Source organism: Candoia aspera, chromosome 4 (genome assembly GCF_035149785.1).
Source record: "Candoia aspera isolate rCanAsp1 chromosome 4, rCanAsp1.hap2, whole genome shotgun sequence".
In the NCBI taxonomy this organism is placed as follows: Eukaryota; Metazoa; Chordata; class Lepidosauria; order Squamata; family Boidae; genus Candoia; species Candoia aspera.
This window is the reverse complement of record NC_086156.1, coordinates 31,566,476-31,593,143: the sequence shown is the minus strand read 5'-3', so window position 1 is coordinate 31,593,143 and position 26,668 is coordinate 31,566,476. Positions and strand designations below refer to the sequence as shown.

At 38.3% G+C, this 26,668-nt stretch overlaps 2 long non-coding RNA genes across 3 annotated transcripts in view; both read right to left on the bottom strand.

Annotated features, from left to right (window-relative positions):
• The window catches only part of LOC134497803 (uncharacterized), a 55,916-nt gene extending 41,531 nt beyond the window's left edge, over positions 1 to 14,385 (bottom strand). For both annotated transcript variants that reach the window (XR_010067949.1, XR_010067948.1), the window contains exon 1: positions 14,249 to 14,385. This is a non-coding gene — a long non-coding RNA (uncharacterized LOC134497803). The remainder of the gene's footprint in view (positions 1 to 14,248) is intronic.
• Positions 14,386 to 15,034: 649 nt separating this feature from the next.
• LOC134497804 (uncharacterized) overlaps positions 15,035 to 26,668 on the bottom strand; it is a 50,510-nt gene continuing 38,876 nt past the window's right edge. Inside the window, exon 3 of the long non-coding RNA XR_010067950.1 lies at positions 15,035 to 15,105. This is a non-coding gene — a long non-coding RNA (uncharacterized LOC134497804). The remainder of the gene's footprint in view (positions 15,106 to 26,668) is intronic.

The window sequence follows — 26,668 nt, the reverse complement described above, 5'->3', positions numbered from 1 at the left end:
TGGGAAACAATTTTCATATTGCTGCCATGAGTTCAGCTTGACTCAAGAAGGTCCATGTTACTATGTTATCCATATTAATGAATCTTAATGCCCTGATATACATTTATATAACTATGTTCAATTTTGAACAATCATTAATCTAATTTATAACTGCAATGTTTAATCATTCCTGGTTAGTAGTAGCCAACTATAATAGAAGTAAAAACAGATTATCATTAAGTATCACCATTCTTTACCATCAATGGTCTTGGAGTAAAGTCTCAGAAGAAGATGCCTTGATAATTTAATACCATGTGGGTGCACAGTTATAAGTTCATAATATTTAATTTTAACATGCATCTTTATATTAGCTATTTCCAGGGAACCAGTTTTCCTATCATTCATGTTTTGTTCTTGTGTAAGTATTTCATCAGTATTAACTGTTACATAGGTAAGCTACACAACTGACAGGCACAATCATTCACTGAAATAGCAATCCTACACATGGTTATGTGGGAGCATTCTTTTTGACATTTCTGAGGCTTGCTTTAATTAAATATTGATCAAATGGTGCTTTCAGCAGTTTAGCACTTTTTATACGTATTTGGAACATAGATCTTTGAGCCAATCAAATAATCTTTAAAAATGTTTAAGAGTAAAATGATTCCATATAACCACCCAGAGTCCCCTTTTGGGAGAGATGGGCGGTGATAGAAATTTGAAGAATAAATAAATGAAGAATAAAATATTATGGGCAGACAAAACTTCTGACTTATAGGGAAGAGATTCATACATGCAAGACGCTTTACACTCTTGCAGTGAAATACACCACACTAGAAACATTTCCCCATTGATTCAGCTCCCAGATGCCAAACCAACCTTGTAATCTTTACACTAAAATTAATAAGCTGAATCAAGCCAGTGATGATCTGAACTAAAATGAGATACCATTTTTCATTATTTCCACTTAAATTAAGGATGGGCGACGTTTGGCTCTAAGGCTATATGTACTGGTGGCTTAATTTCCTGCAGCTTTCAGCAAATGATTAATTCTTACCTCTGACATTCTTGGTGGGGTCCAAACTACAGTTAAAACCAAACTGAGATAACATTAGGCTGGCTGAACCTTTGCTGGATCCAAACCTCTTAGCCCAGAAAGTGATTCTAGAACTTTCATTGAGCAATGGATGATTAGCATAATTTATTTTGAGCACAGTATGTTTCTTTTTGTGTCAGAGAATCTGGGTTTATTTTTATTCTGGTGACTTTACCTATTGGTTCCACATGAGCTGCTTCACTATAAATATGAGCCAGTTTGGTCTAGTGGTTAAGGCAATGGGCTGGAATCCAGGAGACTCCAGGAGAGTTCTAGTCCCTCCTTAAGCATGAAAGCCGGCTGGGTGACCTTGGGCCAGTCACTCTCTCTCAGCCCAGCCCACCTCACAGAGTTGTTGTTGTGGGGGAAAATAGGAGGAGGAAGGAGTATTTGGTATATTTGCCGCCCTGAGTTATTTATAAAAATAATAAAGGCGGAAGAAAAATAAAATAAAAATAAATAAAACAAAAAATATGAACTATAATTGCTTCTTTAGACAAATGATATGGATCACAGAAGCAATTTTTATAAAATTCTTTCAGCCAGGCATGATATGTAAAGCATTGTATAATAGGTTGTCACACAATGTTTGGAACTCCACCCAAAAGGAGGTTTCTCTTCTACATTAATAACATTTGATTTAACCATCCCCTCATTCTCTTGCTACTTTTTTGAAACCAGTAACAACCATCTGAAGCCAAATCGGTACTTATTTGGTGGGTTACAACACAGAAACACTTTCCCATAAACCACTACAGTGCTTTAAGATTTATTTTCATTCCTACTGAGGGTGAAAAGTTCACAGAGCAGAGAATTTTATGCAGAAGAAAATTATCAAGGAAACATCGCTTGATATAAACCAAACATTGACCTGTTTGTCAGTGAAGAAAAATGAAATATAAAGGTGCTTCCCAATGCATAGTAAGTTTTTTTCATAGTGTACACCAGCCACCCAAACCTGCTGCTTTTCAGATGTCTTAAACTTCCACTTCCATAATTCTGTTGGCATGTTGCCTGGGGATAATAGGAGTAGAAATCTTGATGGCATCAGGTTAGAAAAGATTGCATATGGCAATTTAAAACAGCAGATTGAAGGAAATGTATTTATTTACTTATTTATTTAGAGAGCCAGTTTGGTGTAGTGGTTAAGGCATCAGGCTAGAAACCAGGAGACTGTGAGTTCTAGTCCTGCCTTAGGCACAAAGCCAGCTGGATGACCTTGGGCCAGACATTCTCTCTCAGCCCTAGGAAGCAGGCAGTGGCAAACCACTTCTGAAAACGTTGCCAAAAAAACTGCAGGGACTTGTCCAGGCAGTCACCAGGAATCAAAAAATGACTTGAAGGCACACAGACACAAACTTATTTATTTATTCAATTTAAATAGCTGCCCATCTCACATACATATGTGACTCTGGCAGCTTACAGTCTTAAAACATCAAGAACAATGAACAAAACATAAATAAAAACAACAACATACAAACCATACTAAAATCCATTATTAAAAACCTTGTTAAAACACACAAACATAATCAGTGGCTAAGTACGGACCATTCATAACATTCAGCACAACCATTGAGCATCCTCTACACCATAATCCCCAAGTAGCTCTCTTTGGAAACAAAATAGATCAGTGTTCTTCTATATACATCATGCATCCTTATTTGTGGAAACTTGGTGGCAGATTATTGGTGATGTGTTGAAAAATGCTGTCCTGAATAGGCTGGGACTAAGTTAGCCAAAGGACCAGCTGCATTTACACAAACTTGCACAAGCTTGCAACATCCTTGCTATTGAGTTCATCATTCTGCACCACTAATTTTTTAGAAAAGTATATTTATTGTCAGGCAACTTGGAGGATTGCTGTCAGGTAGAATGGTAGAAGAGACATGTTTTAATTAGATAAACATGTTCGTTATCTGATGTTGTGGAACTGTACCTTCCACTGTTATCCAGTGATGTGTATTAGAGCATGTGGGGGAAAAAACACCCAGTACAGGAACTGGTAGTTATCCTAATGATTAGAGAAGACAACAGTACCATGGGCATCTGTGGCATGGGGAAGGAACGAGCAAGTTATAAAACATGTGCCACGATGTTGTGATACAAACTCTGTCCCATAGGATTATTCTGACCCTTTTCAGTCTGGGTTCAAACCTGGCTGACATCCTGCAAGAGACAAACAAAGAGTGTCCAACTCTGTTGCTCCTGTTCAATTTCTCAGTGGCTTCTGATACTGTCAACCACAGATGTTTTTTTCTGGATCCACTCTATGAATCGGGAGAGGGGCACAGGTATTACAATGGTCCTACTCTAGTTTACAGCAATAGTCTCAGAAAGCAGCACTGAGTGATTGTAGCTCTCCAGCTTGGCAACTATGCTGTGGAGTATCATAAAGCCCTCCTTTGTCCCCAGTGCTATTAACAACCTAGGAACCCACCTGGCCAGTTGTCTGTCATCATCAATATCCTGATGTCACCGTACTACAGCAGAGGAGTCAAGACAGGCTGTGCCTCTTCTGAACCCAGGTCTGCATGCAATGATGGGGTAAATGAGACTCTAAATGGTCTGGAAGCAGTATAGGTGATAGATTGTCTCACTGTCACTGACCTGGATGGTCACTGTGATCAATGGAGGAGGTCCTGCTCTATGTGCTGCATTGCAAGGTATCACCTTTGGGGTACTCACGGATGGCTCTTTTCTGGACACTTCCCTTTGATGTATCTTTTAGATCCATCAAGGCCTTTCCTGTATGAGGACTGGATTATTACTTCTACTTTGCTTTTGTTTTAATTCCCCATTTTAATGAATACGTTTTTGAATTCTTTAAATGTATTTTTTAATTTTTTAAAGATTTTTTAAATCCTTCCTTTAGTATTTTTATAAATCAGTCAAGGTGGGGTACATACCTAATACTCCTTCCTCCTCCTATTTTCAACACAACAACAACCCTGTGAGGTGGGTTGGGCTGAGAGAGAGTGACTGGCCCAAGGTCACCCAGCTAGCTTTCATGCCTGAGGTGGGACTAGAACTCTCATACCATGCCTGATTGGCTCTTGGGCTGAGAGAGAGTGACTGGCCCAAGGTCACCCAGCCAGCTTCCATGCCTGAGGTGGGACTAGAACTCTCATACCATGCCTGATTGGCTCTTGGGCTGAGAGAGAGTGACTGGCCCAAGGTCACCCAATCAGCTTTCATACCTCAGGCAGGACTAGAACTCACAGTCTCCTGGGTTCTAGCCTGGTGCCTTTAATCACTAGACCATATTGACTCTTTACAGTATTACAGTATTTTATAATTTTACTGTAAATCACTTTGAGATACATTTGCATGAAGAGTCTTATACAATATACAGTATCAAACAAACCATCAAACAAGTAAGAACATGATTTGAAAAATAGATATGATTTTTTCTAAAAAATGATCATGTTATATTGCATTTTTTTCATTGTTTTGGTGCTATGATGGTGAAACAAAACTGTGGGGTGTGTGAGATATTCTGAAAAAAAGAGAATATTCTGTACTTTTTTACGTCATAAATGTTAATCTTGCTTAAGGAACCTGAATTGTATTTCTTTTCAAAGTCAATTTCTTTCTTCCCCAGTTCTCAGTATGAGTTTCTTCCAGTCAGACTGCAAACACCATCAAACATTTCATTGAAGCAAAGGGAGTAGCACAAGATAAATGTCTGAAAATAAAACTTGCTACTGGAAAATGTAATCTAAAAGTTTCCACATGGCTGTAAAATCCTTCCCTTAAAAAAAAGTGCTATATCATGAAATGAGTACTAACAGATACATTTGTCTCATGTTCAATCTATGAATTTTTCAGGGGTTTGTCATTTTGTATGTATCTACAGCATCTACTGTTTGATTAATATTTCTGTCCCTTTTTGTTTAGTTGAGGTTTATTTTGGTTTTTTGGTTTTGAAAAGCACTGTCATGTTTTGATTTTTTTTTGAATTAAATATTATTACTTCTTTTAAAAAGTGTCAAACCTTTAGAGAATAATTTGGCAGTCAGAGCCATGAGGACTACTTCATAATTACCATATTTTTCCTTGACACTTGTGAAAAAAGATTCTACAGCTTTCTAAAAGTGTTGTTAGAATCTGGACAGATTTTGATGGCTCATGTTAAAGTAATGAGGGAAGCACTGTTCATCAGTTTCCCGTGTGCAAACCCCATCTAAATATAGGAGAACTCCACAGAAATAAGAATGGATCCATACAAAACAATCTTGCCTCAGTCAAATGACATACTCAGATTTGTGAATGAGACTTGCTTCTGAGTAGCTCTTAGGGTTACAAATGGACTAGAACTTCAGAAATCACAAGAAGAGTCAAGATGGTGAGCTGTGCATCCATGTTCATTAAATGCTCCTTGGTTGGAGAAAGCAAAGTTAAATGGTGAAAGGTACAGTTTGCCAGGATTGGATATTGCAATCCTAATTTATTGCAATAAATGCTCCTGTGTTTCAGATCCAATAATTCTAACTTCTTTAACTGAACCAATCCAGGCAATCAACAACTGATGTACCCACTATGTTCAGAATGGTTCTATCTCCAACCCTTTCAATATATAAAACCTCCATCAACCACTCAACACTTTATACACCCATGTGTTGACTAATGCATATTCAGTACTGTATATTTTGAGCAGTGGAAACTGCCCTTGGAAAATGAATTTGATGACCATCAGTCCTGGGGTTCTTCATATAGTAATGCAAGTTTCTGCAAGAGTTAAAATGAACTTTCTCCTTTTTCATTTCTGCCCCTTGCATTGTATCATTTAGTTTGAAAAGAGACTGTTTACTTCCAAAAGCCTGTCCTCCTGGCCCTTTCCTCACAACGTGCTAATTACAATTCTTTGGTATGCCTTTTTTGCTGGCTGCATCTGTGTTTACATATCTTCTGTGATCAGTCAGAGGCCCACTCTGGGGCCTTTCAGCTCCTTTCAAAACTCGTCCTCCAGGAGTTTAACCAAACTCAGCATTGCTAAGATCAGTTACTCCCTGGAGCCTTCCCTGGTCAATTTCTAGCATCCACTGACATTTTGACATAAATCGGCAGGCAAATGCTCCCTAGTCTAGAGATATGAAATTTGGGAAAGTGTGAATTCAAATGACTGTTGATAAATTGCTCTATAAGGCCTTCACCATTAATTTCTGTCAGTAGACAGTAAAATGGCAATGGCTGCTCAACATGGTTCCAAAAACAACATTTTCTGCTCTGGAGTAGAACATACAACACTGACAAATTGGAATTCATCTTGTTGAGTTGGGGGCTATCTAAAATTACACAGATGTTGTTGAACAAAGTTTGTGTTCTCTTTCCAGTTTAAACAGTATTGTGCCCTTTAGTCAGCTTTCAAGGGTTTTTGTTGGCCTTTCTCTGGGCATCCAGAAAAGGTTCTTACCCAACATAGAAGCTCACAAAGGAATGTGTCCTAGTTGGCCAACCTCTGAGAACATCATCACCAGGGACCCTGAGGGCAAGCCTTCTCAGTGGCAGCCCAGGCCTCTGGAACAGCCTATGCCCAGAGATAAGGGTGGCCCAACCCTACTAATGTTTCAGAAGGCTGTTAGGATTTGGCTTTTTAGAATTCTCTGTACTGTTTCGGTTTAAAATATTATTCAAAACTTGCATATAATATTGCATATGCATCTCAAACCTTACTCCATAAACATAGCACATTAGCTGGCATGCTCTGCAGATAGTAACGTTAGAGTTGAGATATTGTGACTAGAAGAAAAGCTACCTATAGGCATTGTAAGATAATGAACATTATGGGAGACTACAGTTCAGTAGGGACGCGGTGGCGCTGCGGGTTAAACCGCTGAGCTGTCGATCGGAAGGTCGGCGGTTCGAAACCGCGCGGCGGGGTGAGCTCCCATTGCTCGTCCCAGCTCCTGCTCACCTAGCAGTTCGAAAACATGCAAATGTGAGTAGATCAATAGGTACCGCTTCGGCGGGAAGGTAACGGCGTTCCGAGTCGTCATGCTGGCCACATGACCCGGAAGTGTCTATGACAACGCCGGCTCCAAGGCTTAGAAACGGAGATGAGCACCGCCCCCTAGAGTCGGATTCGACTGGACTTTACGTCAAGGGAAACCTTTACCTTTACCTTTACAGTTCAGTACCTTGCTTGGAAACAAAGAAATGGAGTTAAGCTAGGATTTTAAACAGCATCCAAGGTTGTGGTAGGAAGAATCTCATGTCTTTTTTGCTAAAAGAATATTTTGTGACTGCCTGATAACACTTTTAGATTGCACAAGCTATCTCCCTCCCTGCAATAGCAGCCATTTTGTGAAAATACTTATGACATACCCTCAAATTTCAAACCCATCTACCAGCCCCACAAAGATTGTCAACTGCAGGATAAATTTTCACATCCATTTCATTATGGCAATATAAATTTTGATAGATATTCTAAGCCCAGCAATAATAAAAGCAGATGTGGTAAAGTATTTAGCATTCGCAAAGCATTTAAGATATGTTGTATTATAACTGTTGCTACAACAACGAAATGATAGAGTTGGAAAAGGCACAGAAAGGGGAAACCAAAATAGTCAGGATGATGAAGCAGTTCCTTATAGGAGGAAAGGCAGCAATGTTTGAGCTTTTACCTCAGGGGAAGGAAATTAAAATAGAGGGGTAGACATATTAAAGGCATAGATAAAGAGGGTGTAGACATTTTTATTCTTCTTTCTCATAACACCAAAATTCAGGAACATCAAAGTGACCTGAATGGTGGAGAATCAAGAGAAAAATGTTTCTTAAAGCATAATTAAACTATGTAAACTATGTAACAAGGTGTATTAATGGGAAGAGTAGGAAGATTCAAGGCATATCAACACCACCAGATTGCCCATTGTGAGTACAGACCACCAAGTTTCTGGAGTGCAGGAACAGGTGTTGTCATCTTCTATTCACCTCCAGCTCTCCACTGGAAATATGTCTTCACTTGTTGTTCCAAACTGATTTTTAAAAAATGTTCTTTAATATTATGTTGTACCTTTTACTCTGTGAACTGTTTAGAGTTGGAATATGGCACAAAAATGATGGAAATAAATAAGGGGTTATGGGTGTTGAAGCCAGGGTTAGGTTAGGTTATACAAAGTGACCCAACCAGCTTTCATGCCTAAGGCAGGTCTAGAACTCAGAGTCTCCTGGTTTCTAGGCCAGCACCTTAAGTCATTGAAGTGAATATTCTTTAGCTAAATGGAAAACAATTTTGGTTGCAGGATAAAAACAAGGGATGAAGGAACTATGAAGATAATAATTCTGCTTCAAGAGAATAGGAGAAGCATCTAGAACACTGTACAATGAGACACAAATGAGGAGCCACAGCTTTGAGGGAACAGCTTTTATTTTGTTTCAGGAGATGGTCACAGCCCAGCAGTTTGTCCAGACCAAGCAAAATCTGAGTCCAAGGTACCAGTTCAGCTGTCACATAGCATCCTGGGCAACTCTGAGGAGAAGCCATTGAAAGTCACTTAAATTATACCTAAGCACAGATGGCCTTTCCAAATTCATCACCAAATATGTGGGCAAAAAATTAAGTAGATTATTTCTCCATGTTTCTCTAACAGAAAGAAAAATTATCCAACAATTTATCAAAGACAGGAATCTTCCTTAGCTATGAGAGTAGGACTGCTATTAAAAAAGTTGAAAAGAGCTCCCTCAGGACATTGTCCCTTGGAATATAATTTAAACATGGGAAGCCATGGAGACTTCCAACTACTACAGGGATGTGTTCATAAGGAAAGACAGGACATTCACACACATACATACCACACTCCACTCATGAGAATTTCACTGGAGTACTCTTTCTTTCACTTCCTAAAGCAAATTCTCTTTTATCCAGTAGTTGGGAACTGGCAGGAAAAAAAATGCATTAGGTTTTCTCAGCCTGGCATTCATTTAAGTCTTCAAATGGTACTTCAGAGGCAGACCATGCAGGACTCCTTGGGATTGCAGCTCAGGCTGATTATCTTTGCCTCCACTGAGAGTAATATTTAAGTACTCAGAAAGAGAGCTTGTTAGTGCTAATGGCACTGGAGTGATTGTGAAATCAGCTATGGTTTTCAGGTGAAACCTTTAGTCAGAAACCCCACATTCCCAGTGTCTGCACTGAAGGAATAATGGCATGGTCTTTCATCTGAAGAGGATGAAGGGTGTAGCACTTTCTTCCACATAGGAAATGGCAGGGAATTATAATTCCTTAGCATTTCCTGCATGGAGAAAACATTATGCACAGAAAAAAAATGTGAATTCTCCCCAGTTCATTGTGCTTGGAGATGGTGTAGGACTTCAACTAATGAGAAAGAGCCTGCTGAGGTATTAGGAAAATTATGGATCCATGGTGTTTGATTAGAGTCTTCTAACTCCAAGGATGACAGAGCAACCTTCTCTCTTTTGACAATATTGTCACTACATAATGAAAATTAAAAGGCAGAATCGTAGTTCACAAGACTGCACCAAACTTATAGCTTAATGTTTAGGGTTGCCGCTAGAGAGAAAGAGTGAAGCAAGGAAGACTTTCAGTTATTGCAGAAACTATATTTAAAGAGGCAGAAGCTGTCATAAAGTGTTAAGACCGTCCAGTGTCAAAAACACAGGCTGGTTCTTTTTGATGGAAAACTGTACTTCTACAGAAACAGTAGATTTTCCATCTGAGCCTCAGGAAATGTGATTTTCTTGCAAATTAGCATGCTTGCTGAATGAAGTTGTCTAGAAATCCCCCTCCCAGCATCTTTGAAATTATTTTATACCCCGTATGTAATAGAGAGCCAGTGTTTGTGTAGTGGTTAATGCATCAGGCTCGAAACCAGGAAACTGTGAGTTCTAGTGCTGCCATGGGCACAAAATCTCTGGGTAATCTTGGGCCTGTCACTCTCTCTCAGCCCTAGGAAGCAGGCAATGGCAAACCACTTCTGAAATCTTGCCAAGAAAACTGCAGGGACTTGTCTAGGCAGTCACCAGGAGTCAACATTGACTTGAAGAGACAAAAAAGAGAAAAGCGTCAATGAAACACATCACAGATTAATTTTTTGAATCAGTAACTACAACCCAGCATAAGTGACAGCAAAAAGAAATTCAAGAAACAAAACATACTCATGTAGATGCGAAGCAGTAGAAACAATAATTGACCTATCATTTTACTGAAAGCAGGTAGAATGAGAATGGGAGATATATTGCAGTAGTCTATCCCTCCCTTGCAGCAATACTTTCTCATGCCCTCTAGAAGACTTTGGATTAAAACTCCCAACTTCCCCATCCAGATGAGATGGTGAGAGTTGTAGAGCAACATATATGGAGGATGCCATGCTCAGGAAGCCTGTTGTAGAAAACCCTTGACTCGTAGCCTGTAGCAGTCTGAGTTAACCTCAAATCTTCAACTTGAGTGTAAGAGATATATGGTATAAGGCATAAATTCCCCAAATTATAGTTATTTTTAAGAAGTCTGGTTTAATGAACTCTGTTTTAATCTAAGATATTTTGGAGAGGGGAAACCTGTAATGGAGATATTGGCACACATCTATTGCCTCCTCTGTAATCAGGCCAAGCTCAATAAATAATTGCTGGGAATTATTTTAGAGAAATCACTTGATGGGACTTTTTGTTGTTATTTTTAAAATTGGCAACGATTAAAGAAATAGAGACTGGAAACAGGCAGCCTGTCTACAGACAATCATGCTTTCAGATCTGAAGGAAAGGAATAAAGTGACAGCCCAACTGCACACCTACCAAAATAGCTCCATGGCAAACTATCCTTGAAATATTTCATCTACTGTTTATCCTGGAGGAGGGGAAGGGTATGTGAAAAGACAATTAATTTCTCTGATTTCTCCAAGCTGCCAAAGATATTATTTTGCTGGCATATTCTTTGGGTATATATGAACACAAGCATCACATGAACTGAATGGCCTTAGCAAAGCAGTCCAAGCTAAGATGCATCATCTCAAAAACATGGAGTCATGGGTCATCTGCTCAATAGCTCTTACTACAAAATATGAATTTTGAAACTGGGACCAATAAGGGACTTTAAAGACAACAATGTTTTTAAGTATGTGGTTAATGATTGATTCACAGCAGTGACCCTAATTTATATCAAGTCAAAGCACTAATCCACATAACTCAATATTACCTACACTGACTGGCATCAGATCACTAAGGTTTCAGGAATCCTTTTCAGTTCAACTTCCACATGAAAAAGAATGAAGTTCTCTGCTCCATGTGGAACATACTGTATGCTCTATTTCTTCATACATACAATCCCTCTAGTACATACAGTAGATATCTGCAGGGTATATATATCCAGATCTTTTCTCTGATCAAAGAAGTCAATATAGCCATCTCAGCAAGTTCCATCATCTTTACCAACCATTCCTCCATTGTGGGTAGTACCAAAACTTTTTATCTTTGTGCATACAATAATCTCGCTGCAGTTATCATGTACAAAAACAAAGTTCCATAGCTTTTTTTCAACTGTTTGTCCATCAATCCCAAAAGTAAAACCTCTGGTCTCAATTGTATATTAGTCTTTAAAAATCCTCTGAATCAGTGTGTTTATTTGAATCCAAAATTTTCTAGCTTTTTTACATGTTCACCAAACATGATAAAATATCCCTTCTTCTTGTTCACATTTCTAACAGGCATTTGAAGTGTGTTTATACATTCTAGACAATTTCTCTGATGACATATACCAATGATACATTATTTTATAAAAATTCTCTTTAAGATTATAACATAGTAACCCACCCAGAGTCGCTCTTTGAGTGAGATGGGCGGGGGCGAAATTTGAAATATAAATAAATAGTGTAAATGTCATTCCTTTCAACCACATATTTTCCCATTGTTCCATCTGTATATTACAACCAAATTTTTAGCCCACTTTATCATACATTCTCTCACTTGGTCGTCTCTTTCAAATTTATACATTTTAGCAATTACTGTACATGTTCATCATTTGTACACAATTCTATTTCAAACTCAGTCTTATAATCTTCAAAACCATAAACTCTTTTGTCTACTTTAAATCTTTCTATTAACTGTAAATAAGAAAACCATTGACAGCTATACCCTTCCGTCACCTGTTCTTCTCTTGATTTTATTTTACATTCCCCTTGACAAAATTCTAGCATCTCACAATGAGTTAGCCATTTTGTGTTTGCCTATTATTTCTATCCTATAAAATGCTTCTTGTGCTGAGAGCCACAAAGGTGTTTTCAGGCACAACTTGGTATCTATTCCATACTCTCAATATGGCACATCTAACATAATGATTTTTAAAATCCACATTAACCTTGACTTTATTGTACCACAAATATCCATGCCACCCAAATCTCAGGTCATGTCCTTCTAACTTCTATTTCTCAGCAGCACCCGCTCTTTCATCCAAACCAAACAGCAAGTTGCAAAATAAAATTTCAAATCATATACACCCAACCCTCCTCTTTCCTTTGCATCTTGTAACACCTTATATTTAACTCCTGGTTTTTTTCTCCTGCCACACAAATGTAGATATATCCTTCTGCCACTGTTTAAATGGTGCATCAGTTGTCAAAACAGGTATTGACAGATATCTGCAGGTTCTTTCAGGAAGGATGTATTTGCAACCTAGGATAAGACTGTAATTTGCATGTAGAGCACATTTGTCCATTTTTCTCATGCATGTGCTTTCTTGTTTTAGGAACATATTCTATAAATGAAACATGCTACAATAATATGAAGAATAAATTCAATACTTAGTTGGTTTCTCAAGGCTTTGGGAGATCAATACCTCAGTACTGATCACATTTGCAGAAAAATTGATCTTTGTACTAAGATATGCACAGCATATCTACTTCTATTCCAATAAGTATTGGATATTTCTCTTAGCAATACTATCTTTTCATAAATTAACAACAGTACATGAATTATCAGAGAAAGGGAACATGGGAAACTTCTTTTTACCAAATCATTGTTAATACTGACAGGCAGAAGTTCTCAATAATTTCAAACCCAAACATTTCTTTCCCTACCACACTTGGAGCAGGTAAAGGTTAACCCTGGGACACGCTATATGCAAAGTACAGTCTGCCACTGAGCTCTAGCTTTTGTTCATCTTGAAAACTTTGATAAATATTCTAATCATATGGTTTAATTTCACAGCACATGCCATGAAAAAATCAATCCAACCATGGTTAACATTAACCAAACACAGTATCTCGTACAAATGAATCTGCTAGATCCTTAATCCAACCAGCAACTATTATTAGGGCTTACTGTTAAATAGCAGGAGCTTACCTTTCTTAAAAAATAGGCAGAATAGTGATTCTACGTTTTGGTCCTTGGCTTTGGAAGAGCAAGAGACTTCATTTTTAAATGAAAGCTGACAATCCGAACATTATGGCTTAGGAGAAGGACAATTGATTTCCTTGTCTCTGTAGATACTCATGATTCCTCATCTCTTCACCTAAAGTCCTTCTGAAAGCCATCATTCCACTGGCTATTCACCAAAGGGTCCAGAAGATTATGGGTGGTCCCACACAAGCAAAGTTCACAGTTGATCCCAGCAGCCACCCACTTCATAATTCAAAAGGGCCAGAGGAAGGAAGGAAGGAAGGAAGGAAGGAAGGAAGGAAGGAAGGAAGGAAGGAAGGAAGGAAGGAAGGAAAGAAGGAAACATTGGAGATCTAAAACAGCAATCAGAACAAAAGAGCAAAAGCTTGGCAGAATCTTCAAGTTAGAGTTGTACAGATAAAGAATCAAACATTAAAGAACAACAGTTCATTGGAATTAGAAATATAGCAACACAGAAGGCTACTTAGCTTGGTATTATTTGCACTTAACTGACTGCAGCTCTCCAGGGTATTGGATAGCTGGACAGAAGCTAGAAGCTGAAATGTTTTTAGAGTGAGCTGATTGGATGTTAGGAAAGCTGGTATGTTAGGAAATTTGACCACCAAAGATCTATCAAACTTGTAGTACAAATGGAATACTGGTGACAGTCTGTAAATCTATAGCCATTGCATTTGAAGCCGGGCCCCTTTGGATGTGCTACTTAAAGAAAGATATCACCAATTCCCTCTCCTGGTCACAGAATCTCAGAATTACAACCAACTATTAAAGAGTGACATTTCTATATTGCTGGAATGAATCTGTAAAGGAAAAAATGTTGTGATGTATTACCTCTCTTCCTTCAAGTATTTGCCAAATGATTAAGGGTTGCCCTCAGTTCTGTGGTTAATATCTGAACATCTCCAGATGTAACATTAGCGGGAAATATTAAGTGCTGACATGCCCAAGTTAAGGCTGCAGTGAGTTATGCGTCTGTGAAGGAAACATACGGTTAGCAGCAATTATGATTAAGAGGAAAAAGGCACACCTATTGTGCATGATTTTATCTATTAGAAGGATATGTGTTGTCTCAACTGCCCACTCTTCGTTGTGTTACATTACTTGGTGCCACCTTTTTGCTTCTTTTGCATCCCTCCTCAAATCCATGCTTTTTGTTACAAGGGTTAACTCATAAGCCAGCTTGCTTGCCAGTTTTACCAATATAACTGTTTCTTGTACCCATATATTTATTAGAACAGAAATCAGTACAGCCTACTTCGCTCTTTTCCCTCAAGTCCTACCAGTGCCTGGCTTTGACCTAAGAAAGGAAGAAAGAGTGAATAACATTGAATGAATCACTGATTTAAAGAATTTTAGAATGCCATATATAGCCATCCAGTGTGGTAGAATGGTTATGGTGCAGGACTGGTACCGGGGAGACCCAATTTCAAATAACCCTTGGCTCACTGAGTAACTTTGGGTCTCTTGGGTTCCTTGTGGGGAAAAATGGATGAAGAGACCACTATGCACACAACCCTGAACTCCTGAATGAAAGACAGGATATAAATCTAACAAATAAGTAAAATAAATTTCTCCCAAAGAAAATAAATTTCTGCACTCTGAAAAACACCTTTGTATCTTGAGGTTCAGTCCCCTTCACCAAAATAATTACCTTTTCCTTCCTCCTCCTCAATTGCTTTCTGGGTTTGCTGAAATAAAAACTGTGATGTTTCATTAATTCTCTACTCTGCCAGACCAGGATGCTGTGCACAGGGGGTATCCACACAGGAGTCAAAAGTCCAGATGGCAGCCACCTCCATGCAATCAAAACCCCACCCTTTTTTTTAACGTCCCTGATGAAGAGAACAGGAAAACCTGAAAATTTGTGGTCTCCTTTGTGTCATTTTGCTTGGGTCGAATAAAGACATAACATCACTGTAGTCTCAATTAAGAATCATTTTTGTATCTGGCACTCAGTTCATGACCAATAGCATATGTAATCAAAGTGTCCCCTATGTTTCATTTTCCCATTCATCCCATAATTAATGCCCACCCTTAAGTTTACTTTAATCATATTGTTAATCTGTGTTGCTCCCTCTTTCTTTTGTTAAAGAAAATGCTGTTCTTTAGTTTTATGTTAATCAGGCATTAAAATTAGAATAACATAAAAGGGTCTTACAGTCCTGCAGGACTAGATCTCAAAAACTGTCTTCCTCAGAGCCTTGAGAAGTATATGGGGGTAGCTTCTTTCTTAACCTTGGATAGTTAACTTCTGCTGTTTGGAACAAAGAGCTCTTTAATGTTTTCCCCCTCACATGTTTGTTTAGTTCTGCCAGCATTTGCTCTTTCTCCCATTCCATACCCACTTCAAAGCTAGGTCTTTGTAGTAATCTTTCCTTTTAGCAAGATTACCACTGTTCGTGCAATTCAGTGTGCCTGTATTGTTTTGATTAGCATAGAAGGCGGCATCTTCTGTCACAATGAAAGAATTTGTATTATAATCATGTCTTATTTCAGAGATTCAGTATAACAAAACAGTGTAATATGGAAAATTGAAAGGGAAATGGATGGAAGATCCTATTCGACATAAACCAGACCTTATTCCAAATAGATCTCTAAATAAGTGGGTGGATCACCCATGTCAACCCACCTCTCCTCTAGATTCCTTCATCTCTGTCAGAAAACATTTTACATCTAGGAAAGGTTTGTTAGTTAGCTTTGTATCCCTTTTCCCTTGTTACTACCTTGTGGCTTTGTGTGTGTGTGTGTGTGTTTTAATTTCAAAAGCAACAATATATTTGGCAGAGATCTTAGAAATCATCATGTCACATCCTTTTTGATCCTGTCCTAAAAGAGGATGCTGTGTTGACGTTAACACAAAAGGTAACTAAGGCATCCCCTCCCTTGCTTATTTACCTCACCTGCATGAGCGAACAACACACAATCAGTGATATCTATGTCATTCATTAAGTGATAATGTTAGTGATCACCCAGGGAATGCCCCATTGATTTTGTTTTGTTGTCTCAGTGAAAAAAGCATTAAAATCCTTGGTGTAGTGATTGTGTCCACGGCACTATAAATAGATGGTGGGTGTTCTCATGATCCCTGCCCATTTCAGTTCTGGATATGTAAGTGCGTGTTTATGGGGAAGAGGTAGAGATGGAAAACTAGAGACAGAGAGCCTAGAAAGGCCTCATTTTCACAAGACCTCTCTAAGACTTTGTTTCAATTACAGAAGGAAAAGGTTGGTTAACCCATGGTTCATTGGTTCTCCCAGTTTTCCTTTTCACCCAATTAAATATGTTGTGTGAACAAAGCCACACTCTGGTATCTACACTCAAAAAAAATCTATAATCAATTAGCAAGCAACTGAGGAATGAAACTAAGTGGGTTGGCGTTGGATATGGTCTTTACTCTGTTGTATTTTGTAGATATACATGCATATAGATGTATGTGTGTGATAATTACATTAAACTTTAAATATTAATAAAACATTTATTTATTTTTGTCTGGATCCATCATTATCCACCTATTTCCTGAAATGCAGTACCAGAGTGTCATTGAAAGGCTAGTGTGGTTCACAGTCTGATCAAGTTGTCCATGTTTGGTTTACACTAGCACTTTACTATATGCAAGATTAGCAAAGCAGGATTCAGTGATAGCATCTTTGAGAAATGTCTGGCTGGCCTCTGCTTAACAATTCCACTGAATGAGAGCACATGTTCTTCCAAGCCAGACTGATCCATTCTTGAAGGACTTAGGCTTTATCATAAATCCATTTAGTTCATACTAAGAGTGTATGTTCTTGCTGCTTAAGGGCTTCTAGATTTTTTGCTTGATAGATTCTACCAACTACTGACTTACAGATTTGTGATGATGTAGATAAATTTTGACATTGCAAAAAGATAACATTCTGCAAAATTTGAAGTAGAAGAAAAATAATAGATGAGTACAAGATAGAGACACAGAAATCAAATAATGCATTTTGTGATCTGGTCAAGAAAGATTGCAGAATCATCTAGCTCAACCCATTTCCTTTCAGACTGATTCATACAATGACTCACCACTTCATAATAATTTACAGTTCTAGAGATACTATGGATATTTGCATGTATGGTTCAATGTGACTAAGAGTCAGTAGCAATTGACTGAAGCTTAAACCTGTCAAAGAGATGATCATGGATATTTAATATTGTATGTCTTGGGTATTCAGAAACTTACTCTAGGATTATTTTAGAAGTAACCAGATTGTGCTTCATTTTGAACACTCCATAGGGAGCATAGTTTAATAAGTGTAAACAATTCATATTTCTGAAATCTCTGCTGCTTCTGAAAATTAACATTTCTTTCTCAGTGGAAGATATTTAGGGTCAGTTTTTGGCATACTAGTGGTGTTCAGGCTGCTATTTTCTGATGTAGTGATTGTGAGCCCCTCAGAATTCATGATAGGGATGGCTTATAGAATTTATGAAATAAGAAATCTAAATCTGACACATATTGATAACATGGTTTACTATACTGAAATTGTCACTAAACAGTTCTGGGAACAGTTTTTAGAAACTACATAAAATAAATACAAATTAAAAAGAAAAAGCAGTGCTAAACTGAGTGATAGGTTTTTTTTTAACAAGCGATGTCTTCAAACCATTAATGGTCTTCTAATTTTGAAAATTTAATTTTAGTCCTTTGTAATTGAGACTTTTCTGATTTGGGCCTTTCCTTTTACAAAACTGGCCTATGCTCTGGCAATAATTCATGGAAATATTTTTTTTTTTAAGCCTTCTTTTGAAGTCACACATGACACTGGTTTTAATTTTAATTCGAATATGCTCAACTTTTTATTAGCTCGGCAGATTATCAATGTTGAAAAAAATTACTGTATTCTTTTATAATTTAAAGAGAGGAGAAAGGAACAAAAGGTTGACTGGAAATGGATGATACATTTTTAAAGCAGCATGTCTTGATTTTGCCATTCTATACCATTTCAAATGTAATACCTCCCCACATGTTTTGTAATTTATGGCAGAAACTCAAAAATAATTTGAGCTGCCATTCTGCCACTGAGTAACATGTATTTGTTGGACTTACTCAAATATCACTGTTCCCTGGTGAGAAGTCACAGTTCATCTACCTGTCTCTGTGACCATCTTTCCTGGAGGAAAAATATCAGAGCAGCCCATAAAGAACAGAAGCTCCTTGAAGACCCATAAAAGCTGCTGAAAGCTATGGTTTCTTCCATTCTTATCCAGACAGTGACAGACAAATAAGTAGAAAAGGCGAAAAAGACCATTTACTTACTGTAACAGCAGGAAATCAAGCAAAGAAAATAAACAGGACTTGAATTCTTGAGCATTTAACCTGCTAGTCAGACAGTTTTTTTCTCCTATAGTTTCAAATCTGTGGGCATTTGTGCACTGGTAAAATGGCAAAGAGGAGGCAGAGAAACTGAAGGCATGTGAGATCGGTGGAACTCCCACTGCTGAAAATGCAGCTGTACAAACAGAGCCCTGGCTTTGTTAAAGAAGGGCGGGCAAGAGAGGCAGAAGCCGTTGAGCTTTGCTGACCTACTCAGCCCCTCGCAAAGACTGTACCTGAGCAAATGCCAGCAGCTACGTGCAAATGTTTTAAAGTCTGCCAATAAGCATACATTTCCTCCCTTATTTTTTTTTTTTAGAAAGGAAAAGAAAGAGAGTGGGGGTGGAAAGGGAAAAAGGAAGGGAATGTCAATGTTAGCTAGACAATTTCTAAAGTTAATATATATCAGTGCTTGAAATGCCTCAGTGGCAATCGCTTGACTACTTGCCAGTGTAAAGGGGAGGAGGGGAGGGGAGGGGAGGGGAGGAACTACAATAACTCAGGAAGTCTCTTAGTGAGGTGTAAAGGTTACACAATAAATTAAATGGTTAGGGGGAGGGTGTAGAACAACTTTCAGAGATGGTACTTGGAAGGGTTCAGCTGTATTAGGCAAAGCAGGTGAGATCAGGGGTGGGTTAAAAGGGCATGAGTATTGAGGTTTACATATAATTTCATTTCTAAATACACAGCACTAAGAGATCCCAAGTCTGCCTAAATGCGAGCATAATACAAATCAAGGGCCCCATCCATTGGTTCCTATGGGCATCATGATGTCTCCTCTTCCTTCTCTCTCTGCCTCTCCCTTGAACCAACTGAGCACAAATAAATGTGAATTATGTGCTGATTTCCAAAAAGGTTTGTCCCCTTCACACACACACAAAACCCCCTCTACTTTTCCTATCACATTCTCATGATACTTTGGAGCTTTCTTTGATGGTGCAAGAAGAATGTTACCATTTCTCTGTTTCATATTTCAACATCACTCCCCAGCCTCCCTGACTTCTTCTGATTCCAGATCTAAAAGGGGAAAAAATTGATAGGAATACCCTCATTATATCTTCCTTTGGGGTTTAATTGAGGCTTAAGAAGTCAGGTGAGCTGCAGTCCACTGGCTAGAAGGGTGATAGTACACAAAAAGCCAGATAACTAACAAATCTTGGTCGCCTCATTGCTAAGGTATTGCATTGATGGGAATTTTGAGTCTGATTTTCTTCTCTTTTGATAAATAAATAAATTTCAATGCAAAACTAACAAATAGAGAATGGAAGGTATTCACTGCAGCAGTTATTTGGAATTACTTCCTGTCTGCTACAGAGATAATAGTTTTGTAGGTATGATCTTGTTATGGGATAGTGATCTTCATTACATGCAAGGGATACATGAACATCCTCTGAACATCAGCTATTTCTGGAATTACAGAGCTGCCATCAGAATACTCTCTTGAAAGATCGTTCCCAGTTCCCTTCCCCCCACCTCTTTTCCAAACATTTCTGAACTGTATATGACCTCTTTTAAACTCAGTCCCAGCACCTTTAAATACATAGTGGAGTTATAGCTTAGAAAGCAGAGTAATACATTAGAAAACAAAAGAAGCTCAAATAATGGGACATGAAACTTACCCAGTTTAAAATTAAAATCAGGTGGCTTAAACCCAGAACAAACTAAAGCAAAAATACATGGATCAGGGCAGGAATATACAGAGCAAAGCATGCACTTGCACCCTTTCTTGCACTCCATAACAAGCCTTTCAAATACATGAAGGTAATTTGCCATCTGGATTTATGAAATAAGAGTGAAGGGAGTAAAATCACTCCTGCAAATGATCACCATCCACCAATTACAGAAAGATGCTAATCCCCCTCTGACCCAGCTATGACAGGAACTGGAGTAAAAGCCAAAGGAGAAGACGGTTAAAGACATTCTGAGAAACATAGTGCAAAGTGGAGGTTGGTCTGGCAGCTGTCTGCAGAAGGAGTAGGGTCACTTCTAGCAACTCATAGCAAGGCATAGAAGTTACTGAAGAATGGAGTACTAGTAAAATTCAATCCCCAATAGAGATGAGAATAGAACCAAGATTACCCTGGTTGAGTTTCCAAAATGTAATCCATTGGACTGGATTTTGCAGAATCAGATCCAAGATACAGGACATAACAATGGAATGGAATGTTGCTTCTATAGTCCTGATCAAAGTCTTTGATAGATTATGATCATCTAATACTCAGACTACACATTTTAAGTAGGTCATATTGACAACATTCCTCAAATCTTGGCAGGACTGGTGATAAATAAACTATTCCACAAGCAATATAGTCAATGACATGGTGACTGGGAATTCTGGGAGTTGAAATCCAACACATTTGGGGGCATCAGGTTAGGGAAGCTAGTGAGAGTGAAACCCTAGTTATGGACTAGTATTCTATGATAATCCCAGGAGTTTCTTGTCACATTGTTTCAAAATATCCCGTACTAACTCAAATTAAGGTTCAATCAAAACTTTTATATCAATTTAGGCTCTAATTATTGGCAATCCATTTTCCATTAAAACTTTTCCCTACTTAATAACACCGTGATACTGGAGTTATTTTTTTAAAAGTTGTTAAAATGTAAAAAAGTACCAGTGGGTAAAGGTTTTATTTGTAACAATTCATATTAGTGTTGTATTTATTTGAATTACATTAGTTTAACACAATCAGTTAAATTCTGAATTATCCCTTTCAACTGAAATAAAATATAGTGATGTCTTCATTGTATAATGAACTAAAGAGTCAATTTTCCTTAGTGTTGCTATTCCTATGCTGTTCCCACAAATATTGCTTTTTTAATCAATGAAGAAAAGTCAGGAAGCAATTATGTTTACAGAAATGATGAATAACTTACTGAAGTGCTATAAAACAACATGTAGTAAGGTGATTGTGTTAAAAATGTATTAACTTTTTTCCCCCTAAGGGTCAAGTTTCATAAAAGGCGTAATGTTTTTCTTGAGGAACTTTAGCCTAACTTGAAGTGTTTGAAGTTCTGCCTGCGACCCATGTCCTGTCTGCACTGTTAATCTCCTGTCTACTTTGATGTCTCCCTATGGTTAGGGTTAGGCTACCTGAGACTATTCGAAATTCTAATGAAAAGATGACAGCTTAAGCAATACTTTTTCTCAGTAGTAGAGGTTGAATCTAACAGTACTATACAGTTTAGCAAGTAAGGTAGTTGGATCCACAGTAGCATATGTATGCACATGAATGCAACACATTTATGTGTATATGTATGTATGAATCAACAGTCGTTACATATACAGTTCACACAGAACAGCTTTCCCCAAACTAATGTCTTCTAGATGTGTTGAACCTATATTCTTCAACCAGTATGACCAAATAGGGCCACAACTGGGGGGCGGGGCAAGCAGGGCATGTGACCTGGGCACCGCGCTGGGGGGTGCCAAAATGAGCGCTGGGGGCACCAAAATGAGCCCTGGGGGGGCGCCAATATGGGCACAGAATCCATGTTTGCCCTGGGTGACACAGACCCTAGTTGCGGGCCTGTGACCTCAGGCCAGAACTTAACACAACTGGAAAGAACAAGAGTGGATAACAGGATACAAACTTTCTCTTATGCCCAGTGAACAATATGTATAAAGTTATGAAATATTTCTCTATATTTCTTTATATTGATTTATATGGGGTCCAGGAAAGTAATCAAGCCCATGCTACTAGTGAATGGTGTGTTTGGGAACCACGTTGTTAGTTGGCGGGGATGGTGTGTTTCTTTTCCTTTTCTTTTTCTTTTTTTAGTAAACATTGTATTTATATTGTATTTTAATTCATGCTCAGAGTCACATTGGTAAAAATGGGCAGCCGTATAAATAAACAACCAACAAACCAACAATGGTTCTTGGACTTCAGAAGATTAACATCCAACTTTGAGTAGATTATTTTAATCCTTTGCCTAGCAGTTTCTTTGCTTTAATTAGCTTAATGCCTTCTAAACCTACAAAGTCCATTTGAATGCAAAACTGTTTTCAAAATAGAGTTGAAAGGTCAATTCCACAAATACCCTTCAATTCAGAAAATGCACATATAACATCAAGTTCATCTGCAGAATTTCCCAGAGCATCCTAGAAAAGAACCTGAAATAATGTAATGTACAATAATACAGAAAGGAGCTCAAGAGCACTGTGAAATATTGACATTTCTGTTGCATTTTGTGCTCAGCCTCCCATTAGATACTCTTATAAAGATATTTGGGGCATTGAAAAAGCTGCTTTAATTGGTTCCACATGAAATCAGTTAGATGGAGATTGAGGAGGTATAGTTCTGGTCCTAAGAATACTACAGCTAATTTTGTAGGGAAACATAGATTAATGGTATCAAAATTAATATGAAATAAAATCTAGCTTTTTCATGATGGAATTTTGCTTTCTTGAAGCAGCCCAAAGAGTAATTACTAATTTAAAGAAAGCAACCAATCAGCATTTGGAATGGTTTCAAACATTTCAAATCATGTTTTTAAATTGATGAGTGAGAAACTATCTATTTTTCCCTAAAATGAGAGATTTTTTAAAAAGAATTTATAATCTTATGGGAAATCTTATATACATAAGCTTGTTTCACCATCATCTTTAGCTGGTCATTGAAATCATTTTTGTCAATTATCCCATTTAAAATGTAGCCCTTTTTAAAAATGCTCATGTGCAGACCCACTTTAAAAGTCAAGTATGTGTGCGTATATATCACTCCTTAAACACTGCTTGAGAAATTGGTGACTAATGCTTACACTTCTTTAGAACACAGGCTTTAGATGTAATGCACTGTACAAACCTCTTTAGAGCAGGGTTTCTCAGCCAGGGTTCTGTGGCACCCTAGGGTTCTGTGAGAGATTACTAGGGGTTCCCTGGGAGATCACAATTTATTTAAAAAATTATTTCAAATTCGGGCAACTTCGCATTAAAGAGGTAAGCTTCATTCTTTATTTTTAGTTTAAGAACACTGTTAATGCATATATACAGGCCTACACTTGAAACGAATATAGCAATTTTCTAACTGCTGGTTTATATTTGAGCCTGAATGTATAGGAGTTCCTCAAGGCCTGAAAAATATTTCAAGAGTTCCTCCAGGGTCAAAATGTTGAGAAAGGCTGCTTTAGAGTATCTATTTATCAGAAGATCTGAAACAGATGAAAGAGGAGAACAATTGGAAATCCTGAATACACAGAAGTGGCAAAAACCAAGAAGACAATATATGGTTTTAATATCTGGAAAGAGAACTGCAGAAGTATTTTCTCATGCTGACACTCACAGAAAATGCAGATGCCATTTAAAATATATGTATGCAAAATAATAAATGCATGTGTAGTGTACTACTTCAGGGCCATTACTTATAGGACTAACTATAATCTGTATTGTAAGAACTAAAGAATTGGCCAGAAATTTTATTTCTAAGCTTGTCTTCATTATTCTCCTATAATTTCCAAGGCAGCCACATTTGGAAGGGGGAAGGGAAATGGAGAATGACATGGAATGAACAAATAGCAAGAGTTGATAAGCAGGAAGAAGATTGACTATACCTTCTCCTTACTGTTTTTCCTGTTATAGATTTCCCTCTACCTTATAGTTCATTGGAAAAGAGACAATTCTTAAACTTAGACCAAAGTATCTCAAATACCAACTTTGATTTTCCTTAATATATATCCCTTCAGCAAAGGATCCTTACCTTGTCGTGGTGCTGGAGCTTGAGCACCTCAATAATGCCATGAGCTAAACCGTGAAGGGCCACCCAAGACAGGAAGGTCATGACAGAGAGGTCAGACTAAATGCGATCCCTGGGGAAAGTAATGGCAACCCACCCCAGTATTCTTGCCGTGAAAACTAAATGGATCAGTACAACCAGAGATATGTCGGTATACCATTGGAAGATGAGACCCCCAGGTCGGAAGATGGTCAAAATGCTACTGGGGAGGAACAGAGGATGAGTTCAACTAGCCCCAGACGTGATGACGCAGCTAGCTCAAAGCCGAAAGGACGGCTAGTGGCCAACGGTGCTGGTGGTGAACGGCGAATCCGATGTTCTAAGGATCAACACACCATTGGAACCTGGAATATAAGATCTATGAGCCAGGGCAAATTGGATGTGGTTATTGGTGAGACGTCAAGATTAAAGATAGACATTTTGGGCGTCAGTGAACTGAAATGGACTGGAATGGGCCACTTCACATCAAATGACCACCAGATCTACTACTGTGGACAAGAGGACCACAGAAGAAATGGAGTAGCCTTCATAATTAATAGCAAAGTGGCTAAAGCAGTGCTTGGATACAATCCAAAAAACGATAGAATGATCTCAGTTCGAATTCAGGGCAAGCCATCTAACATCACAGTGATCCAAATATACGCCCCAACCACAGATGCTGAAGAAGCTGAAGCAGAGCAGTTCTATGAGGATCTGCAGCACCTACTGGACAACACATCTAAAAGAGATGTTGTTTTCATCACAGGAGACTGGAATGCTAAGGTGGGCAGTCAAATGACACCTGGAATTACAGGTAAGCATGGCCTGGGAGAACAAAATGAAGCAGGACATAGGCTGATAGAATTTTGCCAAGACAATTCACTCTGCATAACAAACACTCTCTTCCAACAACCTAAGAGACGACTTTATACATGGACTTCACCAGATGAACAACACCAAAATCAGATTGACTACATCCTTTGCAGTCAAAGGTGGCGGACATCTATACAGTCGGTAAAAACAAGACCTGGAGCTGACTATAGTTCAGATCACGAACTTCTTCTTGCACAATTTAGGATCAGACTAAAGAGATTAGGGAAGACCCACAGATCAGCTAGATATGAGCTCACTAATATTCCTAAGGAATATGCAGTGGAGGTGAAGAATAGATTTAAGGGACTGGACTTAATAGATAGGGTCCCGGAAGAACTATGGACAGAAGTTCGCAACATTGTTGAGGAGGCGGCAACAAAATACATCCCAAAGAAAGAGAAAACCAAGAAGGCAAAATGGCTGTCTGCTGAGACACTAGAAGTAGCCCAAGAAAGAAGGAAAGCAAAAGGCAACAGTGATAGGGGGAGATATGCCCATTTAAATGCAAAATTCCAGAGGTTAGCTAGAAGAGATAAGGAATTATTTTTAAACAAGCAATGTGCGGAAGTGGAAGAAGACAATAGAATAGGAAGGACAAGAGACCTCTTCCAGAAAATTAGAACCATCGGAGGTAAATTCCAGGCCAAAATGGGTATGATCAAAAACAAAGATGGCAAGGACCTAACAGAAGAAGAAGAGATCAAGAAAAGGTGGCAAGAATATACAGAAGACCTGTATAGGAAGGATAACAATATCGGGGATAGCTTTGATGGTGTGGTCAGTGAGCTAGAGCCAGACATCCTGAAGAGTGAGGCTGAATGGGCCTTAAGAAGCATTGCTAATAACAAGGCAGCAGGAGATGACGGCATCCCAGCTGAACTGTTCAAAATCTTGCAAGATGATGCTGTCAAGGTAATGCATGCTATATGCCAGCAAATTTGGAAAACACAAGAATGGCCATCAGATTGGAAAAAAATCAACTTATATCCCCATACCAAAAAAGGGGAACACTAAAGAATGTTCAAACTATTGAACAGTGGCACTCATTTCACATGCCAGTAAGGTAATGCTCAAGATCCTGCAAGGTAGACTTCAGCAATTCATGGGGTGAGAATTGCCAGATGTACAAGCTGGGTTTAGAAAAGGCAGAGGAACTAGGGACCAAATTGCCAATATCCGCTGGATAATGGAAAAAGCCAGGGAGTTTCAGAAAAATATCTATTTCTGTTTTATTGACTATTCTAAAGCCTTTGACTGTGTGGATCATAACAAATTGTGGCATGTTCTTAGCGGTATGGGGATACCAAGTCATCTTGTATGCCTCCTGAA